The 23,824-nt window shown below is 40.0% G+C and overlaps 1 long non-coding RNA gene across 2 annotated transcripts; it reads left to right on the top strand.

Annotated features, from left to right (window-relative positions):
* Positions 1-4,582: 4,582 nt before the first annotated feature.
* Positions 4,583-10,868, top strand: LOC119727146. Of its 2 annotated transcripts, none has more exons than XR_005270905.1 (3): positions 4,583-4,679; positions 5,830-5,972; positions 10,353-10,868. It is a non-coding gene; the product is annotated as an uncharacterized LOC119727146 (long non-coding RNA). The 2 variants fall into 2 exon arrangements; XR_005270906.1 differs by having other exon boundaries at positions 5,830-5,976.
* The last annotated feature ends 12,956 nt before the right edge of the window (positions 10,869-23,824 follow it).

Raw genomic sequence — 23,824 nt, 5'->3', positions numbered from 1 at the left:
GTGAAGATCCTCCGGAGCCTGGTGACTGATTCCTGAGCTGGGCTGATAAAGGAGATCGGCCCTCCTCGGTAGAATTACCGGGCGGTGAACCAAGAGCCGGACGAGCTGGGGGAACCACGGCTGGCGGGGCCAGAACGGGGCTATGAGGAGGATTTGGCAATCCTCCTGCACGATCTTGGTCAGCACTCAAGAAACGAGGGAGATGGGTGGGAAGGCGTAGGCCAGTAGGCCGTCCCACCGCACCGCCAGCGCATCGGTCTGCCACGAATTGGGATCTGGACCCCTCGTGCAGTAGATCTGTAGCTGATTGTTCATTTGCGACGCGAATAGGTCCACATGAGGCCGGTCGATTAGTCAGAAGATCGACTGAGCCACGTGTGGGACCAGTGACCACTCTGTCGGGGCGATCCAGCCTCTGCAGAGAGCGTCGGCTGTGACGTTCTCTTCGCCCGGGATGTGGACTGCCGACAGTGCTATCCCGTGATGTATGCACCAGAGGGTGAGATCCCACGTTAGTGCACACAGACGGCCTGACCGAGTGCCACCCTGGTGATTGATGTATGCCACCACTGTGGCGTTGTCGCATCGTACCAGGACTGCCTGCCCTCTGACGTCCGACTGGAAATGTTTTAGTGCGTTGGCGACTGCCAGCATTTCCAGGACGTTGATGTGGGATGATTGGTGTTCGGCGCCCCACACGCCCGCCACCTGTCGCGGGTGGAGGGTAGCCCCCCAGCTGTACCCTGACGCGTCGGTCGTTATAAGTACTGACGGGCGGGGCAGGCGGAAAACGCAGCCCTGCATTATGTGGGCCTCGACTAGCCACCAACGAAGGTGGGGGACTAGCCAAGACCAAGGGCGGATCCAGAACACAATTTTTTGGGGGGCCAAAAAAAAAAGTTGGATTCTAGATGCTCTGTGGTGCGATCTGAGGCAATTTCTGACCACTTTAGCCAGCGTTTTTTGAGGAAAAGATGGTGGTGTACTCATTGCCTGCCTTTATTGCGATGTCACATAAAAAAAAAAAATTGGTTTCGTTTTGGGGGGGGCCATGGCCCCCAGTGGCCCCCCCCCCCCCCCCCCCCTTGACCAAGACGTAGTGGGCGCCGGATGGTCGATCGGGTGACAACGGGGTTTGTAGAAAGAAAGCAGGTGAAGTTGAATTGGCCTCATCCTCAACCTGCAAAAATCCACTAAGTGCCTAGGGATGAGCAGGTTGACATGGTGGTGCCTGGGGATGAGCAGGTTGACATGGTTGTGACTGGGGATGAGCAGGTTGACATGGTGGTGACTGGGGATGAGCAGGTTGACGTGGTGGTGCCTGGGGATGAGCAGGTTGACATGGTGGTGACTGGGGATGAGCAGGTTGACGTGGTGGTGACTTGGGATGAGCAGGTTGATGTGGTGGTGCCTGGGGATGAGCAGGTTGACATGGTGGTGACTGGGGATGAGCAGGTTGACATGGTGGTGACTGGGATGAGCAGGTTGACGTGGTGGTGACTTGGGATGAGCAGGTTGACATGGTGGTGACTGGGGATGAGCAGGTTGACATGGTGGTGACTGGGGATGAGCAGGTTGACATGGTGGTGCCTGGGGATGAGCAGGTTGACGTGGTGGTGCCTGGGGATGAGCTGGTTGACGTGGTGGTGACTGGGGATGAGCAGGTTGACGTGGTGGTGGATATTATGGTTAGCAGGTTTACAAAGTACGTATAGGAAAAGGCCAAAATGCCTGTCCATAGATTTCGTCTTCTTTAGAAATAACGTCCGGTATAGGAATAGCTGCCTTTTCAGTTTTCGTTGCCTTTCTACGGGTTAATCACAAAGAACGTTTACGAAAAGCCGAAATGCCTGTCCATAGTTTTCTTAGTCTTTAGAAATAACGTCTGGGTCTGGTATAGGAATGGTTGCCTTTTCACTTTTCGTTGCCTTTCTACAGGTTAACAAATAACGTATACGAAAAGCCGAAATGCCTATCCATAGATTTCTTCTTCTTAAAGGGAATGTACAACATTTGCTTTTGCTGAAATAAATTGATTTGGAGGATTAGTATGTCATAGAAAATATTGTTAAACTGACTTGTTTCACGTTTTGGGCTTGTAGAAGCTGGAAAAACCAAGAAAACTTATCATGTTCTTGTAGTCTGGTTTCCTGACCCCACTTAAGATGAAACGGAGCAATAATTACACTTTGGGGAATTGTAAGGTCAGAGAATCAGTCTTACAGGCTTGTACCCATTCACAGGTGTATAATCAATTGCAAAGAAAAGTCGGAATAACTAAATATGAAAAATTAGGAACAGTTTTTGAAAAAAAGCCAGTTTTCTCCAAGGCTGGTCGGCCGACCAGTGTTGGAAAAATACAGTTTTTCTTAAAATGTCAGCACACCAGGAGCCACGATTTTAAAGGATGCTTTAGACTGTCGGTCCCTAACAGTCCAGTAAGGTATCTCGTGATAATTTGATGATTTCGTTTTTTGATGTTTGCAAATGTTGTATCTTCTCTTTAAATTGACTCCATGCAGTATATATGTACGTCGTGACTAAAAAAAAGCTTCGGACTGCGTGCACGCATTTGGCCCTTGAACTTTGCGCCCTCCCCCTTTCTGAAAATCCTGGATCCGCCCCTGGGAATGATTGCCTTTTTTCTTGGTGAATTTGGTTGAGAATTTTGTTTAGATCTTCTGCAATCACATGATCCTGCTTGGGACATGATCCTGCTTGGCGAAAAATTGTCCTTCGATTATAATTTCCACACAATTTTATAACCTAATACAATTCAAATACATGTACAATGTTACTAATCTGAACATAAATTTCGCAAGGGCTACATTAAATATTAATTGTTTGTTTTTTACTTCATTTTTTCTTTGCAAACATGCATGTGCATTGAGACCTACTTTTATATTTTGGTCGTTGGTATTGCGACTCCGAGTCGGCCACGGACCTCTACGGTTCGATTACATTCTTTTATTACCGTCTCAATGCATATACATGTAAACATTTTGTAACCAATGACTATAAACCTTGCTTTCCCTCTGCTGTATTACAATATATTTAAATTTACCTATTTGTATTTGATTTTGTTTGACTGATCTTTTTGTTGTTGTTTTCATGCTGATGAAATGAAAACTGAACCTGAAACTGAACATGAAGGGTACAAAATATCAATTCTTTAATTTTTGAGAAAAAAAAAATTGGCCACATAAAATACGTAGTTCAAATTTAATTTCGGGGTCTTCTTTCTCAGATCATGGAGAAGGGACATATACATTTTAATGTACATATTTATTGATTTAAGAAATGTGAAAACCACTTTGTCTGCCTGTTGGCTCAGCTTGCCTGGCCAGCAAAATTTCTTTTCACAAACGAGATCGGACAATATCAAAAGAGGGCGCTCTCTCTGCGTTATGCATATTCATGATGTCCAGGGCTTTAGAGAAAAAGTTATATAACAAGGAATAATAGTGTTTAAACCACAGATGATTGGCAGCTGATTCGTGGACTGGTTGGAAGAAGTCCTGACTTCAATCAGGTGATCTGAGTTCCAATCCCAGTGAGCGTTTTTCACTTCTTCTCATTTTACCTTTTAAATAAGTAAAGTGATGAAGGAACATTTCTTACAAGACATAAAGCCTACCTTGGGTTTGTGTTGTGGAGAACAAGGCATTAGATATGCATGTAATAGACCAATCAGAAGATGGAAAGCGGATGTCGTTTGGGAATAAAAGATTCGCGCCCGGCCCGCGTGTTTCAGCCTGCGAATTGGCCCACTATTTCCAATGGGGCCGCTTACGCTTCCGCCTCACGTTCTTTATTTGCATAAATTATCATTCTCGGTTGAAAAGGTCTATTGTGAGATACAAACGGAGACGTACTTATGTTCGTGGTGGGTGAAGCTTAAGGGCGGAGCAAGGAAATCAGAGCTTTTCATTGGTTTGGACCAAACGACTGTGTTTCGTATCAGTGCAAAACGCATGCACACTATTTAAACTAATACCAATCAAAAACTGCACGCTGATTATGTAGATCTGTAAAGCACACATATCCACTTTGATCCCGGTTGTTACCGGACCCCTGCTCAGCAGGATCAGCTCCCTCGGTAGTATGTACATCCGGGCTGCAGGCTAAGCACACATGGGCTAATCAGTCATGATCACTGCTCTTCCATACCCATTTACTTCTGGGTGGAGAGAAACAACTTGTGGCAACTGGTTTCTGCTTGCACTGCATGGTCTCAAACCCACAATTTGTAGAATATCTGAACAAGATACCGAGTCCTGTGACTGGACAACAAGGCCACAGTGCTCCACAACCTGTTTGATGATTTATTTGTTCTAAATATTTGGTACTGAGAAGAAGCACTGATTGGTAGAGAAGTTTATTCTCAAATAAACCTTTTTCACATTCTCAAAGCATAATGGGTGTGGATGACAAACGGTAGCCTATCAACATACTTGCATAAAATTATTTGCATTAATTTATTTTGTTGATTATTCAGTTTCAGCAGGGAGAAATCACAGGAAATCACAGGACCAAGTGATTCTTCAACTACTGGAGACGTTGATGAGCTGTTAAATGTTTCCGGGGAAAGTTCTCAGCCAGAATCACTATGGCAAGACTCTTCTACGGTATCCACATCCACAGTGCCACGAAAAAGGAAAAATCGTATGGAAGGATTGGTGAGTACATGTACAAAGTGTTTTATCTTCAAGTAAACTTGAATCCTGGATCTTGATTGGTCGATCCATAGCAACAAGCTGTGTTACATATAACCATGTAGCACAGCCACAGTCCATACCGCACTCCGCGTATTGTGCTATGCTAAGAGGCATGTGCCCTCGTGGCAAGTGGGACACATTCTTCCGTGTTCCACTTGCGCTTGCGGGATAATTAACAATATTCAATGCTGGTTTGTTACTTGAAATGATTTCATACCGCTAAAATATGCTGTACTTTTTCTCATTTTTATTTATGGATGAGGTACATCAATTTAGGCAATTACAAACACGGATATGATAAACAATATTCTAATATTAGTTATCACACGAGCACGAGTGGAACACGGCCTCGTGGTACATGTATGTGGGACACAGCTATAGACGCACTACATTTTCTGTGTTCTATGAGCGCAAGCGGGATAACAAATTTATCTTCAAGCAAACTTGATGCACAGTAAAGATGGAACACGCATGTAATTTGATCTCCATTAGTAATTGGAGATCAATGCACACAGTACACAAACTTTTCATCGGTTATCCTATTACACGTGTGTGATTTTGCACGGAACGGCGCACGCATCTTAGAATAGCGCAATACGCGGAGTACACAAGGGCGGACGGATCCAGAACACAATTTTTTGGGGGGCCAAAAAAAAATGTTGGTCCCCCAAAAAGTGGGCCCAAAAAAATTATGGCGTGGGGTTCGGGGCCCGCTTAAGGGCCCCAAATTTTTTTTGGATTCTAGATGCTCTGTGGTGCGATCTGAGGCAATTTCTGACCACTTTAACCAATGTTTTTTTGAGGAAAAGATGGTGGTGTACTCATTGCCTGCCTTTATTGCGATGTCACATAAAAAAAATATAAAAATGGTTTCGTTTTTTTTGGGGGGGGGGGGCCATGGCCCCCTTTGGCCCCCCTGGATCCGCCCTTGGGAGTGCAGCATGGACCGAGGCCGTGCTACATGGTTATGTAGCAGGGCTTGTTGCCATGGATCGTCCAATCAGGATTGGTGATTCAAGTTTACTTGAAGATAAAGGGAAACACACCCTTCTGAATGTTACCCTTGTTAATAATGTGTTTGACCTTTATGTTTTTATATGTATTTTTACAGGAGGCAGAGGAGATTCTAAAGAAGTCAGTGTGTGGGAGAAGCATTTTGCAACGCCTGAGTAGTAACAAGTGCCTGACTAAGCAAGACCGATGCAAGATGACCGCAATACTTGTGACACAACTGATTGAAGCACATGGCTTACAGTAGGTAACAGCATGGTAATTGCAAGAAAAATGTTTCATGCAATCTTAGCAAAGTACATAGACTGAGAGCTGGATAGGGTTTAATCAAAATTTTGGGAACAAATCCCCTGATTGTCTTAAAGCATAGTATCATCGACCCTGATCACAGAATGGCCATTCTTAAGTTTTGCTAGATCAGACAAAGGCCCATTGGCGTCATGCCAAATGTGGCCAATTTTGCATTTAATCAAAATTTTGAGAACAAGAACAAAACTAGTATCATTTGATAGCTTGGAACTTGCAGATTACGGAAATATAGCTTTAAGAGCAATTTTAGATCAGACTAAATAATTAACTTAAGAGCGGCCTAAAAGCGCGGAGGGTGGGCGTGGCCATCACCCCCTCTTTTTCCTTTTCGCTGATACCGTTGCAACGCAACAGTAAAGGAGAAAATGAAAGCAGTTTGTATTGATGCCTTGGCACATGTGGAACATGAAAACATAATTTAAGAGTGACTTTTGGTCAGACTTATTAACTTAAGAGAGGTGCGAAGAGCGTGGAGGGGGCGGGGCCGCAACCCCCCTCCATGTACATTTTAGCTCACATCGTCGCAATGCACTAATTCAATTCTGCCAAGTTTCTCTGACTATTGTTCCGATGTCGTGCAGTTATTTTGACACCTTGTTTATGGCAATAGGGCATACCTTCCTAACAAAATGTCCAAATACCAAAACAGGAATAGGATTAAATGCTAACTTTTCCATTACATAGAACATGAATATCGTACATCAGAGGGCGCATGCATATGAGAGTGCCGACTTTTACTGACCACTATAACAAAACGTTTTAACAGGTTGAACTGAAACTTTACAGATGTACTACACTTATTCTGGTGTCCATTAAATAATAACATATGTGGAAAGAGCATGTTAGACCTCCATTGCCCTCAGCTGGGACAAATTACTTTGTATACCTTAGTTAACTTCTCGCTTATATATAATTTTTATTCGTCAAAATGTAACATTTTCCGTGAAGCAAGCCACAACTATATAAAAAGAACGGCATTATTCTACACTCCTGTTATAAATTCAGACCCAATTAGACAATGGGGTGCCCTCTGACCTCTATGTCTCTTTTTCTAGTGGCAGCCGCGAAAATGATACGACTGGATGGAAGGCTGTGGACCGAGATGCCAAATTCAAAGCTTGGTGTGAGATAGTGCTATAGCAGCAAAGGCATAAGCATATGGTTTTGCTTGATGGGGGGGGGGGGGGGCCATACTGCCTGGAAAGTTTTTGACAAAATTAATGAGACAAATGTCTAGTTATTGCAGTGCATGGGGGCGCAGTGTTTAAATTCAAAGCAACAGATTGTGACTGATTTATGATCTTTGTATGGAATGAAAGTAGCCAATGCGCTTTACCTAACAATGAAACATTATTTCTCGTTCGCGATAACCAGTAACATTTTGTAACCCTTTTACCAAACTCGCTGGTGCACTGTTGCCATGTTTGTTTGGATTGCCTCTTAAAATTCTATTCTGTTGCACCTGCATCGGCATGAAACAGAGGACATGGGGATCAGATGCTCTGAAGAAAAAAAAATCGTCTCTGCATCTGAATTCATGACATCATGTATAGAACAACAGAATAAATATAAATTTCTATTCATTATTTAGACTTGGGACATGAACAGTTGGCATTTTAAGGTAGTAGTGGGAAATGGGTACATAAAGCTCGCTGACCTCAAAACGTCACCATGGGTCAGATATGAACTTTCCCTACATTTGAAACTTCATGTAGTGGCAAGAATTCACATCGAGAGTTTAGATATGGGTCATGGAAAAGTAGGGTTTGGTTCTTTAAAATATCAATAAATAGGGTATACACCGTTAATAGACCTTTGGAAAGTCACCACAGGGCAAGTGTGAAATTTTCTCACATCCGATCATTATATTCAGTGTATGACGAACCAACGTGCAAAGTTGTATGCTTTTATAGGCTCAAAGTGCACAACTGGTTACGATATTTGACCTTAACAGCCCTGTCAGCCCACCCACTGCCCCTTAAGATTCAATTCAATGTCTAGCTTCAAACCCCAAAACTGATACATGTATGTACATTATAATTTGTTTTTTAATTCGCCAGCTACTGCTACCTGTGCTTTTGCATAATTACCCATTATTTTAAGCAAATGTTGATATCTGTAATGACAGGACTCCCTAATATATGTCGTACATCTGTAAAGTTTCAATTCAACCTGTTAAAATATTTTGTTGTCATGATTACTTAAAGTCGGCACTCTCATGCACCCTCCGATGTACGTTATAGGCTTACATGCTCCATGTAATGGAAAATTAGCATTTAACTAAGCCCATACCTGTTTTGATATTTGGACATTTTGTGACGAAGGTATGCCCTATTTACATAACCTTGGTGTCAAAATAACTGCAAGACATCGGAACAACAGTCAGAGAAACTTGGCAGAATTGAATTAGTGCATTGCGACGATATGAGCTAAAATGTACATGTAGGGGGTTGCGGCCCCGCCCCCTCCACGCTCTTCGCACCTCTCTTAAGTTAATTAGTCTGACCAAAAGTCACTCTTAAATTATGTTTTCATGTTCCACATGTGCCAAGGCATCAATAAAAAATGTTTCATTTCCCCATTTTTAATTTGAAGTACATTTGCACAGCTTCCATTTGATATGTTAGTCGGCACTCTGATGCACGCTTTCATTTGCATGTACTTTTCAATGGGAAAAGTTAACATTTGGACATTTTGTGATGAAGGTACATGTATGCCACATTTTCATAAACCTGGTGTCAAAATAACCGCAAGGCATCTGAACAACTGTCAAAGAAACTTGGCAGGATTTAAGAAATGCTTTGCGACGATAGGAGCCAAAATGTACATGGAGGGGGGTTGAGACCCCGCCCCTTTCTGGCTTTTCCCGCCGGTATTAAGGTAATTAGTCTGACCTAAAAGCCCTCTTAAGTAATATTTTCATGTTCCACAAGTGCCAAGGCATCAATACAAACTGCTTTCATTTTCTCCTTTACTGTTGCGTTGCAACGGTATCAGCGAAAAGGAAAAAGAGGGGGTGATGGCCACGCCCACCCTCCGCGCTTTTTAGGCCGCTCTTAAGTTAATTATTTAGTCTGATCTAAAATTGCTCTTAAAGCTATATTTCTGTAATCTACAAGTTCCAAGCTATCAAATGATACTGGTTTTGTTCTTGTTCTCAAAATTTTGATTAAATGCAAAATTGGCCACATTTGGCATGACGCCAATGGGCCTTTGTCTGATCTAGCAAAACTTAAGAATGGCCATTCTGTGATCAGGGTCGATGATACTATGCTTTAAGACAATCAGGGGATTTGTTCCCAAAATTTTGATTAAACCCTATCCAGCTCTCAGTCTAACAGGGTCCAGCTGCTTCCTTAATCTACTCTCCATCTAAAATAACCATGTTATACATATATATTTTGACGATACCTCATACATAATCAGTTGTCAATATTGGTTGTCCAAAATTGCACAATTTACAATTTTGTTGCGACCAGTCATACTCTATGCATCGGTGATGAACTCTACCTGGAAAGAACTTCTGGGCTTGTCACATGTGCTAGATGTAAATTCTCTCTCAACAGGTAAAAGTCTTTGCATAACATGCATTATACAATTGTCATGTTTTCCTGGAATATAGACTGTTTTCTCAACGAGAAACTCATCAACAATACTACCATATGTGTGGACTGTCATGCACAGAGTGCTAGGGAACAGGTAAAACCCAGTGGCATAGCCGGGGGGGGGGGGGGGGGGGGGGATGCTCCCCACAAATTAAACTTCTACAAAATGTTTACATGGACCTATTTCACTAGCAAAAAGGTCATAATCCACCACTGGGGGCCTTTTTGGTCAGAGAAGGGAATTTTGCATTTGTTGCATTCTGTAGACAACTTCATTAGGACTTTGCAAACACAAATTGGTTTCTGCATAATCCAAATTAAATATTAATCACAGGGGTAACTGATGATGGTGCTAAAACCCATTTCCGTTTTTCAATGATAAAAAATAAACAAAAATAATTGTGCCTTTCGCCAGTTGTGGTCATATTTAATTAAATGTAATGCTTCATTGAGTTTCATGTGACATTACACTCTTTCTAAGTCGACATTTGGCAGTGATCGGCTTTACCACTTAAACAAGTTCTTGGCCAAAGTAGCCAGGGGAGGGAAGGGCATATTATGCCTCCTTCCCAACAATTGACAGGTCCCCCCCCCCCCCCCCCACTTGGATACGCCACTGCTCTTGCTGTCGGTTTATATGTCATAGGAATACCATTTATTCAGCACACAGTTGTCTGGTCAAGTTTCTTAATGTGTTTTATATTTGAAGGCAATCACCAACATCGATGGATACTTGGAGGATATAAATGCATCGGAAAGACCGCAGCTGTTTGTTCTTGCTTTAGTTGGCAGGAACAAACTCCATCCCACCCAAGTCTTTGTGGTGATTGAACGCTGCGCAATCATGATGCCCACACTACTCCAGGCAGTTGATGCAGCTTTCAAGTCCCACTATGTTTTCAGTCTAGTCTACCAGCCACAGATTAAAGCAGTGTGGGAGTTTCTGCAGTGCGTTGTCTATGAACTACCAGGACAGGTCCAACCTGTAGTACGTGACTTGCAGGCATACCGGATGGCAAGCAAGCGTTAGATACAATTGAGATAAAGGTCCTGTCCCAATTGGCAACTTTGGCTACACCTGTTGCTAAGAGGTTGCTAAGGCTGCCCGCAACCCCTTAGCAACAGCTATATCTGTAGCAGCCAGTTTGGACCAGCCATACTTGAAGGTGTGAACTTGAAGGTCAGCAAGGTGTGTGTGTGGGTATGTTCCTGCATGGCATTACGCCTGAGGACAGACAACAAAAGGAGCACAAAGGGGCCATTGATCCTCGAAGGAAAGTGCCTATTGTCCTCGAACGCAGGTTTGTGTGCTTAGTCTATGGGAGAGTGTTATATTACAGGGACAAAGGAAAACACAAAGCCAATCCTCGGAAGCATAGCAAAAAACGACTGTGTGTGTGTGGGTGTGTGTGATGGGGGGGGGGGGAGAGTTTGCATATCAAAATTGTTAATTTTTAAAATGTTCCAAAAACTGTTGTCATTACAAAGTTGATATTTTGAAAACTGATCAAACAGTGTGTATAAAAAAAATGATACACTGGAAGATTATTTTGTTTAAGTGTAAAAAGTATTCGATGGGTTAAATTTGCTTTATAATTGAAGCCATAAATTGAGAAAAAGACACTTTCTTCCCTATCCTAATTTTTGTTCTGCGTTATTTGAGGGTTCCGATCAAAAGTGATGTCAAGTTTTAGCGGCTAGTATTTTTAATATTTGTTTCCCTAATTTTGTATCGTTTTTTTTATACACACTGTATGTCGAATAAATAATCCGAGGGGTAAAAGTCAACTTTACCCTTCACGCTTATACAAATAAAGGTAACGAAATTCCATATAAAGTTGAGCATACATGTAAAAAAAAACCTACTCTTCCAACTTCTGTAGTTAGAATGCTTCTGTCATGGTAAATAAGCAAACAGTTAACATTCAATTTAATTTCCTGTATAAGCCAATATCTATCTTACTGTCATAGATTGTAAGTAATACATGTACATGAACAGGGTTGCTGCAATAATCACAATGTTTGATAACGTAAAAATGTTTGATTACATTCTACAGTTTTTAGAGTCGGAGTTGTAATGACTCAAGTCTTTGACTCGACTCGAGTCCGACTCGAGTCACAATATTTGGTGACTTGACTCGAATCCCTAAGGGTAAATGACTCGACTTGAGTCACTGCAAACAAATGACTCGACTTGACTTGAGTTTCTCATCAAAAAGACTCGATTTGACTTGAACGTAGGCTAATAAGACTCAAGTCCCAAAATAAAGAAATGCAGCGAAAAGTATTTGCAACGGTGCAACATTTATGTTCACGTCACTTTGCTAATACATGTACAGTAGGGTACAGCAGCCGCTTGTCAGGTACAAACATACAACTTGTCATAGACTCCCACCTCGTGGTTCTAGAACGCACAAAATACTATCCAGGAACCGGAAAAGGATTTGAAACACATTTTCCAATTCGTTGTTTCATCTTTGACTTTGGGCGATTCCTTATAAAGCTCTTGGATTTGAATGTCGGCTAAATTTATGCCCTCCTTTTATAAATGTTTGTATACAGTGTTCAAATATTCATGACTTGAATTGACTCAAGCTAAATATTTGACTCGACTCGACCTTCTTGACCTAATGACTCGACTCGACTCGTGTCACTTCTTTCAAATGACTCGACTCGAGCCACTTCACAAAAATCAGTGACTCGTTACAACTCTGTTTAGAGTTCAGTGTTTGTTAAATGTGATCTAAAACTTAATGCTGTAATGTTCACATTGATTCCAATTGTTAATTATATGATTTAAAAGAAAGATGTTGATGTGGTGGTTGTAAAGATTTTTATTACCAAATTAAACAAATTGACATAGAAAATGTTTTAATGTCATCATTAATAATTCGTGTGGCATTCCCTTGAAGTAGTTGGGGAAAATAGTAATAAGTAAAATCATCGCAATTGAACAAAATGTGAATATATTGTCAATTTATAATTGATTCAATGTCACTGCCCCCCCCCCCCAAAAGTATATTAATTGGTGAAAGTTGCACCAGTTTATATAGTAATTTTGAAAATGCTCATTTATTGGGTAATTATAATTTAAGCAATGTAGAGCGAATATAAAAAATAACCAACACCTGGGTAACACTAGTGACCAGCAACCAATTCTTGAGTAAAATATTTCCCCAATTAGTGGTAAACATCTTTGACCAATAGATGAGTAACGTCTCGACAACCAATTGTTGAGTAAACAAGTCAGGTGTGTTTACAAACACAAATGCCCCGCAACCGTGACTGTTTCCATGACATAACACCACTCTAACATCAACTTACATGTACCTTGGTCAAATGGAACGTTCATTGACAGCATCAGTGTCTTCTGTAGGTTTTATATGAATTAATCCCTAACCCCTATGATCTCAGAATAAATAAAAGATTTATATTGTTTTAGCCACTGTGACCTTGACCCTTGACCTTTCGACCCCCAATGCGATAGGCTTCTTAGGATTGCCAAGGACAATCCACAAACCAAATTTGAAATTAATATCTAAAGTATATCTCAAGTTATCACGCTGACAAAATGTCTTTTGTTTTTGCCACTGTGACCTTGACCCTTGACCTTTTGGCCCCAAGTGCAAAAGGCTTCTTAGAATTGCCAAGGACATTCCACAAACCAAATTTGAAGTTCATATGTAAAGTATTTCTCAAGTTATCGCGCTGACAAAATTTCTATTGTTTCAGCCACTGTGACCTTGACCCTTGACCTTTTGGCCCCAAATGCAAAAGGCTTCTTAGAATTGCCAAGGACAATCCACAAACCAAATTTGAAGTTCATATGTAAAGTATTTCTCAAGTTATCGCGCTGACAAAATTTCTATTGTTTCAGCCACTGTGACCTTGACCCTTGACCTTTCGGCCCCAAATGCAAAAGACTTCTTAGGATTACCAAGGACAATCCACAAACCAAATTTGAAGTTCATATGTAAAGTATTTCTCAAGTTATCGCGCTGACAAAATTTCTATTGTTTCAGCCACTGTGACCTTGACCCTTGACCTTTTGGCCCCAAATGCAAAAGGCTTCTTAGAATTGCCAAGGACAATCCACAAACCAAATTTGAAGTTCATATGTAAAGCAGTGATGAAGTGCCTTGATGCTGGGCCTTGGCCTTAAGGCTGCCTTAAGGCTGGATTTTAGGGCCTTGGCCTTGGCCTCGAGGCTTGAGGGCTTAAGCCTTGGCCTTGGCCTTGGCCTTGAGGGTTCAGGGCCTTGCAATTTTGAGTCAAGGCTCTTCAAGGCCCATAGATTTTTGCATTTTCTAGATAAATCTGTTCGAAATTGTGCTGTTACCATTTTAATCGTATTACCATGGAGGAGGGAAGCACCCTGTAGATTTGTGTGTTGGGCACACTTCCACTTTTATAGCATCACATGTTGTTACCATTGTAGTAGATCTGCTGCAAAAATATTCCATACACTTGTGGGGCTAATGAGATGATCACTTTAATTGCATATAACTATGGAATAGATCTGATTGGTTGTATATATGTCTCCCTGATAAGTGCTAAAGATTTGCATGTATCTGTTTTAGATAATGCTGATATTTCTGACCATGTTGGGCCAGCAAATAAAAATTTCCCAAATCAGTTTCTTGGATCCCCCTTTTGTTACACTTGGGAGAATTGTGTGTCAATATAGAAGTAAATCATTATTTTGTTTAGTTAAACCATATTGAAGACCTGAACTTATACTTTAATAGATACAGTGCAGTCATAAAACGGTGTAGGCCTATGCGAGCATGTTGATTGCAATTAAAGAAATGTTGTTCTTCGTAACGAGCAATTCGTGATGATAAGGGCGGATCCAGGGGGCCAAAAGGGGCCAATTTCCCCCCCCCCCCAACAAAAAAACGAAACCATTTTTTTTTCTGTGACGTCGTAATAAAGGCAGGCAATGAGTACGCCACCATATTTTCCTAAAAAAACATCGGTTAAAATGGTCAGAAATTGCCTCAAATCGCACCACAGAGCATCTCGAATCCAACAATTTTCAGGGCCCTTAAGCGGGCCCCGAAGCCCAAGCCATAATTTTTTGACCCCCTTTTTTTTTGGGGGGGGGACCAAATTTCTTTGCCCCCCCCCCCCAAATTGTGTTCTGGATCCGCCCTTGCGTGATAATGTGTCACTCATGTGACTATAATTAGTTCTATATCAGTGGTCATTACATAAAACAGGGCCTTGGCCTTGGCCTTGGCCTTGAGGGTTAAGCCTTGGCCTTGGTTCGAGGCTTGGGGGTCAAAGCCTTGGCCTTGGCCTTGAGGGTCAAAGCCTTAGCCTTGGCCTTGGCCTTGAGGGGCAAAGCCTTTGCTCCAACACTGATGTAAAGTATTTCTCAAGTTATCGCGCTGACAAATTTTCTATTGTTTCAGCCACTGTGACCTTGACCCTAGACCTTTCGGCCCCAAATGCAAAAGGCTTCTTAGGATTACCAAGGACAATCCACAAACCAAATTTGAAGTTCATATGTAAAGTATTTCTCAAGTTATCGCGCTGACAAGATTTGTCCGGACACACACACCCACACACCCAGACTTGTTTCACATACCTAGTGTGGACTTTCCTTTCTTTTCGTGTAGTTAAGGAACACCAGTGGAAAAACTCATTTTTCTCAAACTGTGAAAACTCTTACAACCCAATTTTTTTTCAATGATTCCCTTTAGTGTTTCTCTTCATTCTGCTACTGATAAACCTAACCCAAAAATGCCTCTAAACCTGTTTTCCAGAAATGGGGAAACACTGTGTGGACGTGGGCAAGTCCACACTTCGTCGCTGCTACCTACATTATGTGGACGTCTTTTGTTCGGAAGTCCACACTGCGTATGTAAGACAAGCTCACCCACCCACCCACCCACCCACCCACCCACGGAAGGACAAGGCGGAAACAGTATGCCCCTTCGGCTTCGCCGCGGGGCATAAAAATATTTCCCCAATTAATGGTAAACATCTTTGCCCAATGGATGGGTAATCGCACAACAACCAAATGTTGAGTAAAAATATTTCCCCAATATATTAGTAAATATCTTTGACCAATACCATTGGGCAATAAAAACCCAACGGTGTAGGCAGTTGATAATTCGACCTTCTTTGGGTAAAAGTTGGGTATATATTACCTTTTTTTTTTTACAGTGTATGTATAGATTCCCAACATTTTTTTATTTCATTGTGTTCTAACAAAAAGGACAATAGAAGCCCAGGCACCAAAAAAAAAAAAAAAACACTTTTGGAGATAGTCGAGTTCCAATGTTTTGTGCTCCCATTACTCAATAAAATAATCACTTAAAGCTGCAATTTTAACTCATGAAATTTGTTAATAATTGGAATAATATTGTGCATTTTTATTTCAAAAAATTACTTTGTTGGACTCTAATAACTTATGGGCAATTCCATGGTTACGAAAATGTAACGTGAGTAACCGATTTTGTGAGTCTTGTTTATCATACATAACACATTTTTCTGGATGTCATCTTTGGTGCTTAGGTAGGTCTAGGTCTACTCTATCTACCATGGGGATAACAGTTATTATTCCTTTTTTAGTAAGGTAATTACAGCCCAAGGAAACTCAAAAGTAGCATCAAAAATGTAACGTGAGTAACCGTGGAATTGCCCTTATGAAATATGAAATAAGACTTACGAAATCTCAATATTCATCGTTTTTATAACTACTCTTTTCATCTTACCTAATTCACCAACAAGCAGGGTATGCTTGGTGTAATTCATTACAGCTCTAGCCACAGATATTGCGCTCTTCACTCTTCTTAGACAGCCAACAGATCCAACATCATGGGTCACACTGTAAGGAAACATCAATGATGTCAAAAATATGCATTTGTACATTTGGACTAAAACACAATATTTCATCTGTTTTACCATGAAACATACATATTCACCTTACTCGCACACGTAATTAATTTCATTTCCCAAATCTTGAGGGAAAAAAGATTAAAACTTACTCTACATTCCTTCCAATAGTGAAATTCTCCAGTAAACTGAAAAGTCCTATTTGTGTAGATTGAATAAAAACATTAGTAAGGCCAAAAAAAATAATACTTTTGCTTCCAGTTACCCGACCGACCCTATTTTGAGGCTGCGACCCTAAAAATTTTATCGGCAATTCCAAAAAATAATAATAATGATGATTGAATAAATAAAAATAAAAGCTTGTTGTCTTTTCTGTCTTTACAAAATACCTCTCAACAACCCATTTGCATCAAAAAATGCTTATATTTATTTGTTTTTTTACTTACATTCGCTATTTTTTTCAAAAGAAACCAAATTCGCTTCGCGATCTGTCATGTCATCATCAAGTGATTTATTATGGAGTCATGAATAATTAATTTTTCTAATAGACTTTGTACACAGCTTTCTCCACAAGTCTTTCCCTATACAACACTGATACTGAGTAGTTCTGAACTTCGGCGGAGAATTACTATGAGAAGGAAAAAGAAATCGTATTTTTTTACGTTTGCCATTTGATTGAAAATATTCCCAAGATTCAGAATATCAAGTTATATTTTATAAAAATGTTTCAGTTTAAAGGCAAATTACGTATTTAAAGGTGCAGTTTTTCTGCTGTGCGATTTTTAACCCATTGACTTTGTACACGTTTTCAAGCCACCATGTTTATAACTTGGCGATCTGGAATCGCCATCAAAGTTACAGCCAAGGAAGACCCTCATACAAAAATTATGCCAAGACTATGACGTCACGATGACGTCATCACCTAATTTTTTTATTGATTTTTAAAAATTTACGTACATATTGTGAAGTCTTATATCTACAGAAATGTAAGTCCGATTGGGTTGAAACTTGGTATGTGGCTATACCAGGATGTGTTATAGATTAAAAATGAGGTGACGTCATGATGACATCATCCTGAGATTTTATATGAATATATATTTTTTGGACCTTATAGCCATATCTCCCGAACGCAACATGCAAAATGCAAAATTCTTTTTTGCATTTGGTCTGTTATGTAATAGCTATTCGCACAAAACTTGAAAAATGTGTGACGTCATCATGACGTCATCAAAATGCGATTTTTCAAAACTCATATAAGGAAAGGTCCAATTGTCATGAAACTTGGTGGGTAGGTAGTTAATCATACTAGTATGCAAAGTTCGAAATGACGTCACGATGACGTCATCAAAAATTTAAAAATAATTGTCGATTTTCAAAGTGCGTTTTCGACTCTTTGCCAGTAATTTATTTAGATCACTCTTTGTCCAAGCAAAGACCTTGTACACACGCACAAACATCGTATTGCCGAGGTCAAATCCTGTCCACAGTGACCGTTTTAGCCGATTTTTCGGCTAACTTTGACAGATTTTATGTTCATGCATATTCAGGGCATATTATTGATTTAAAAAAATCATAATGCAGAAAAGCCCTATGTTCTGTTGCAAACAGACATAGACCTCTAGTTTTTTTCTTCTCTTGTTCCTACCCCAAATCCCATAGACTTTGTACACGTTTATTCTACACGCCACTTTGGGCTTTAAAACAATTCCGAATTTCCTTCAAACCTGGCACATACTTAGAACATCACCTGCAGATGTGTGCCGAATCATTACGTCATGCTGACGTCATCATGTGATTTATTATAGAATTTTGAATATTTAATTTTTCCCATAGACTTTGTACACAGAAATTAAAAAACAATTGTCGATTTTCAAAGGGCATTTTCGACTCTTTGCCAGTAATTCATTTACACCAATCTTTGTCCAAGCAAAGACCCTAATTCAAACAACATTGTGTAATGATGACGTCATGATGACGTCATCCGGTGGTTATTTATGGGCAATTAAAGTGTGACACTTTTAATATTTAAAAATGCATAAGAAATCAACCGTACGCGTCCACAGCATTCTGTTGCCGGCAAGTGGTAGAGTAGGTTGAGGTCTTTATTTCATTCAGTGTGCGTGCAATCACGTGACCCTTGCTTCCGGTCGAAAAAGGCCAAAACAGGAAGTGGCTTATTATTTAAAAGTGGTAATAGATATAAACTTGCTTTTAACGGTGTTAGTCTCTTGGCTGATAGTATTCTTCAAATCATTTACCAATGACGTCATGCAATCTTCGAGCGCCCTCTAGCGACAGGTTGAAAATTTTCAAAAATGTATTTGGAATAGATGTCTGTGGCGAAGTTTGTCGGAATCGCCTAAATATTGGTGTATATGATGACCTTGACCCACTTAAGACGTGTGCGAAGTTTTAGGCGTATGACGTCATCAGACCGGAAGTTATAATAAAAAGACTCTTTTTCATATGAAAATTCCTGAAAAATCAACCATGGCAGTTTTTATATTAGTTTTTACTTTAATTGTCGATTTAAGGGTAGGTCTAAAATATTTCAAAGCTTCGAGGCAATAAGCGAACTCGGACATGCCCTGCGCACGCTTAAAACTTCAGGTTGACAATACCTCTGCTTTAAAACATGCACAGGACGTCCACAATGTACATGTATATGTACATGCACGTACGTTGTACATACGCACATACATCGTATGTCAGTCAGCCTGCAGAGCACGTGTTGCTGAGGTCAAATCCTGTCCACAGTGACCGTTTTAGCCGATTTTCGGCTAACTTTGACATAGTTTATGTTCATGCACGCGCATAGTCAGGGACGTATAATAAAAAATCATAATGCAGAAAAGCCCTATGTTACGTATTTAAAGGTGCAGTTTTTCTGCAGTGGAATTTTCCACAAGTCTTTTCCTATACAACACTGATATCTTACTGAGTAGTTCTGAACTTCGGACAAGAATTACTATGAGAAGGACAGAGAAATCATATTTTTTACGCTCTGTCATTTGATTGAAAATATTCCCAAGAGTCAGAATATGAAGTGACATTTTATAAAAATGTTTCAGTTTAAAGGCAAATCACGTATTTAAAGGTGCAGTTTTTCTGCAGTGGGATTTTGAGCCCATTGACTTTGTAGACGTTTTCAAGCCACCATTTTTATAACTTGGCGATCTGGAATCGTCATCAAAGTTAGATCCAAGGAAGACCCTCATACAAAAATTATGCCAAGACTATGACGTCATGATGACGTCATCACCTAATTTTTTTATTGATTTTTGAAAATTTAATTTTTTTGCTATAGGTTTTGTACACGTTTTTCTATACTGTTATTGATCTTGCTGAGAGGTTCCTCAACTTCAGCCGGGAATTAGTATGTGAAGGAAAGAGAAATCAGACTAAATTTTTCCTTTTGTTCGATTACAAATATACCCCAGAGTCAAAATATCAAGTATTATATAACCGACATACGGATACTTGTCAATTGATTGGTGGAACTCACATCACGTGGCATTCGTTATATTCTGCTTACAAAATTTAACACTTTTATTAATCCGATTGTTTTCAAACTTGGAACAGACTAAAACCACAATAAAATAATGAGCACTGCCAAGTATTGTTACGATGACGTCATCATTAGACATGTGACATCATCGTTAACTAGTACTTTAAGCCCCTATATCTCATGAACAGTGATTTAGATTGGGTTGAAACTTGGTATGGGGGTAGGCCTGGATGTGTTACGAATAAATATTGAGGTGACGTCATCATGACGTCATCGTGTGATTTTATATAGATTTTTGAAGTTTCGGAACTTTAAGCCATATCTCACGAACCCAATATGTTAAATTCAAAATTCTTTTCGTATTAGGTTTGTTAGGCAATAGGTATATGTACACAATTTTGAAAAATGTCTGACGTGATTATGACGTCATCATCAATGCGCTTTTTTGAAACACATATAAGGGAATGTCTGATCGTCATGAAACTTGGTGGGTGGGTAGATAATAACACTAGTACACAAAATCTTGAATGACGTCATGATGACGTCATCGGTAGATTTCTTACGATTTTTTTAATATTGCCAATTTTATTCTGCTTACAAAATTTAACACTTTTATTAATGCGATTGTTTTCAAACTTGGTACAGACTAAAACCACAATAAAATAATTAGCACTGTCAAGTATTGTTAGATGACGTCATCATTAGACATGTGACGTCATTGTTAACTTGTATATTTTAAGTCCCTATATATCTCATGAACAGTAAGTCAGATTGGGTTGAAACTTGGTACGGGGGTAGGCTGGGATGTGTTTAATACCAATAAATATTGAGGTGACGTCATCATGACGTCATCTTGTGACTATATATATATATATATATTAAAATTTTGAAGACTTTTGTCGTATCTCACAAACGCAATATTCCAAAATCAAAATTCTTTTTGAATTAGGTTTGTAAGACAAAAGTTAAATGCACACAGTTTTGCACAAAACCGAAAAACATGACCTCAATTTTAAACAAGTCAGGTGTGTTTACAAACACAAATGCCCCGCAACCATGACTGTTCCCATGACATAACACCACTCTTTTAACATCAACTTACATGTACCTTGGTCACATGGAACATTCATTGACAGCATTAGTGTCTTCTGTAGGTTTTATATGAATTAATCCCTAATCCCTATAATCTCAGAATAAATACAGGATTTCTATTGTTTTAGCCACTGTGAACTTGACCCTTGACCTTTTGGCCCCAAGTTCGATAGGCTTCTTAGGATTACCAAGAACAATCCACAAACCAAATTTGAAGTTCATAAGTTAAGTATTTCTCAAGTTATCGCGCTGACAAGATTTCTATTGTTTTAGCCACTGTGAACTTGACCTTTGGCCTTTTGGCCCCAAATGCAAAAGGCTTGTTAGGATTGCCAAAAACAATCCACAAACCAAATTTGAAGTTCATATGTTAAGTATTTCTCAAGTTATCGCGCTGACAAGATTTCTATTGTTTTAGCCACTGTGAACTTGACCTTTGGCCTTTTGGCCCCAAATGTAAAAGGCTTCTTAGGATTACCAAGAACAATCCACAAACCAAATTTGAAGTTCATATGTTAAGTATTACTCAAGTTATCGCGCTGACAAGATTTCTATTGTTTTAGCCACTGTGAACTTGACCTTTGGCCTTTTGGCCCCAAATGTAAAAGGCTTCTTAGGATTACCAAGAACAATCCACAAACCAAATTTGAAGTTCATATGTTAAGTATTACTCAAGTTATCGCGCTGACAAGATTTCTATTGTTTTAGCCACTGTGAACTTGACCTTTGGCCTTTTGGCCCCAAATGTAAAAGGCTTCTTAGGATTACCAAGAACAATCCACAAACCAAATTTGAAGTTCATATGTTAAGTATTACTCAAGTTATCGCGCTGACAAGATTTCTATTGTTTTAGCCACTGTGAACTTGACCTTTGGCCTTTTGGCCCCAAATGCAAAAGGCTTCTTAGGATTACCAAGAACAATCCACAAACCAAATTTGAAGTTCATATGTTAAGTATTTCTCAAGTTATCGCGCTGACACGATTTATCCGGACACACACACCCACCCACCCACCCACCCACACACACACCCACCCACCCACCCACCCACGGAAGGACGAGGCGGAAACAGTATGCCCCTTCGGCTTCGCCGCGGGGCATAAAAAACATAATGCGGAAAAGCCGTATGTTCTGTTGGAAACAAACACAGAGCTCTAGTTTTCTTTCTTCTTCTTCTTCTTCTTCTTCTTCTTTTTGTTCCACTTCAAATGCCATTGACTTTGTGCACGTTTTTTCTCAGTGCCACTTTTGGCATTTATCTTTGCCATACATCATTCAAACTTAGCATAAGCATAGTCCCTATAGCAAAGATGTGTCCCGAAGATTGACTTTATGGTGACGTCATCGACTAATTTATTATAGATTTTTGAATATTTAATTTTTCCCATAGACTTTGTACACAGAAATAAAAAAAATTGTCGATTTTGAAAGGGCATTTTCGACTGTTTGCCAGTAATTCATTTAGATCACTCTTTGTCCAAGCAAAGACCCTAATTCAAACAACATTGTGGAATGATGACGTCATGATGACGTCATCCTGTGTGTATTTATAGGCAATTAAATTGTGACACTTTTAATATTTAAAAATGCATAAGAAATCAACCGTACGCGTCCGCAGCATTCTGTTGCCGGCAAGTGGTAGAGTAGGTTGAGGTCTTTATTTCATTCAGTGTGCGTGCAATCACGTGACCCTTGCTTCCGGTCGAAAAAGGCCCAAACCGGAAGTGGCTTATTATTTGAAAGTGGTAATAGAAATGAACCTGCTTTCAACAGTGTTAGACTCTTGGCCGATAGAATTCTTCAAATCATCTACCGATGACGTCATGCAATCTTCGAGCGCCCTCTAGCGACAGGTTGAAAATTAGCAAAACTGTATTTTGAATAGATGTCTGTGGCAAAGTTTGTCGGAATCGCCTAAATATTGGTGTATATAATGACCTTGACCACCTTAAGACGTGTGCGAAGTGTTAGGCGAATGACGTCATCAGACTGGAAGTTATAATGAAAAGACCCTTTTTCATTTGAAAGTTCCTGAAAAATCAACCATGGCAGTTTTTATATTTGTTTTTACTTTAATTGTTGATTGAAGGGTAGGTCTAAAACATTTCAAAGTTTCGAGGCGATAAGCGAACTCGAACATACCCTGCGCACGCTTAAAACTTCACGTTGACAATACCTCTGCTTCAAAACATGCACAGGACAGGACATCCACAATGTATATGTACATGCACGTACGTTGTACATAGGCACATACATCGTATGTCGGTCAGCCTGCAGCGCACGTGTTGCTGAGGTCAAATCCTGTCCACAGTGACCGTTTTAGCCGATTTTCGGCTAACTTTGACAGATTTTATGTTCATGCATGCGCATAGACAGTGACGTATTATAGCACTTTTGGCATTAATCTTTGTCAGATATCATTGAAAGTTGGCATAAGCATAGTCCCTTTAGCCAAGATGTGTCCCGAAGAGTGACGTCATGGTGACGTCATCAAGTGATTTATTATGGATTTATGAATAATTAATTTTTCTCATAGACTTTGTACACAGCTTTCTCCACAAGTCTTTCCCTATACAACACTGATATATCTTACTGAGTAGTTCTGAACTTCGGCTGAGAATTACTATGAGAAGGAAAAAGAAATCGTATTTTTTTACGCCTGTCATTTGATTGAAAATATTCCCAAGAGTTAGAATAGCAAGTAATATTTCATGAAAATGTTTCAGTTTAAAGGAA

This window comes from Patiria miniata, unplaced genomic scaffold, assembly GCF_015706575.1.
Source record: "Patiria miniata isolate m_02_andy unplaced genomic scaffold, ASM1570657v1 HiC_scaffold_20, whole genome shotgun sequence".
Classification (NCBI taxonomy): domain Eukaryota; kingdom Metazoa; phylum Echinodermata; class Asteroidea; order Valvatida; family Asterinidae; genus Patiria; species Patiria miniata.
The sequence above is the reverse complement of the archived record's forward strand: the minus strand, read 5'-3'. Positions and strand labels throughout refer to the sequence as shown.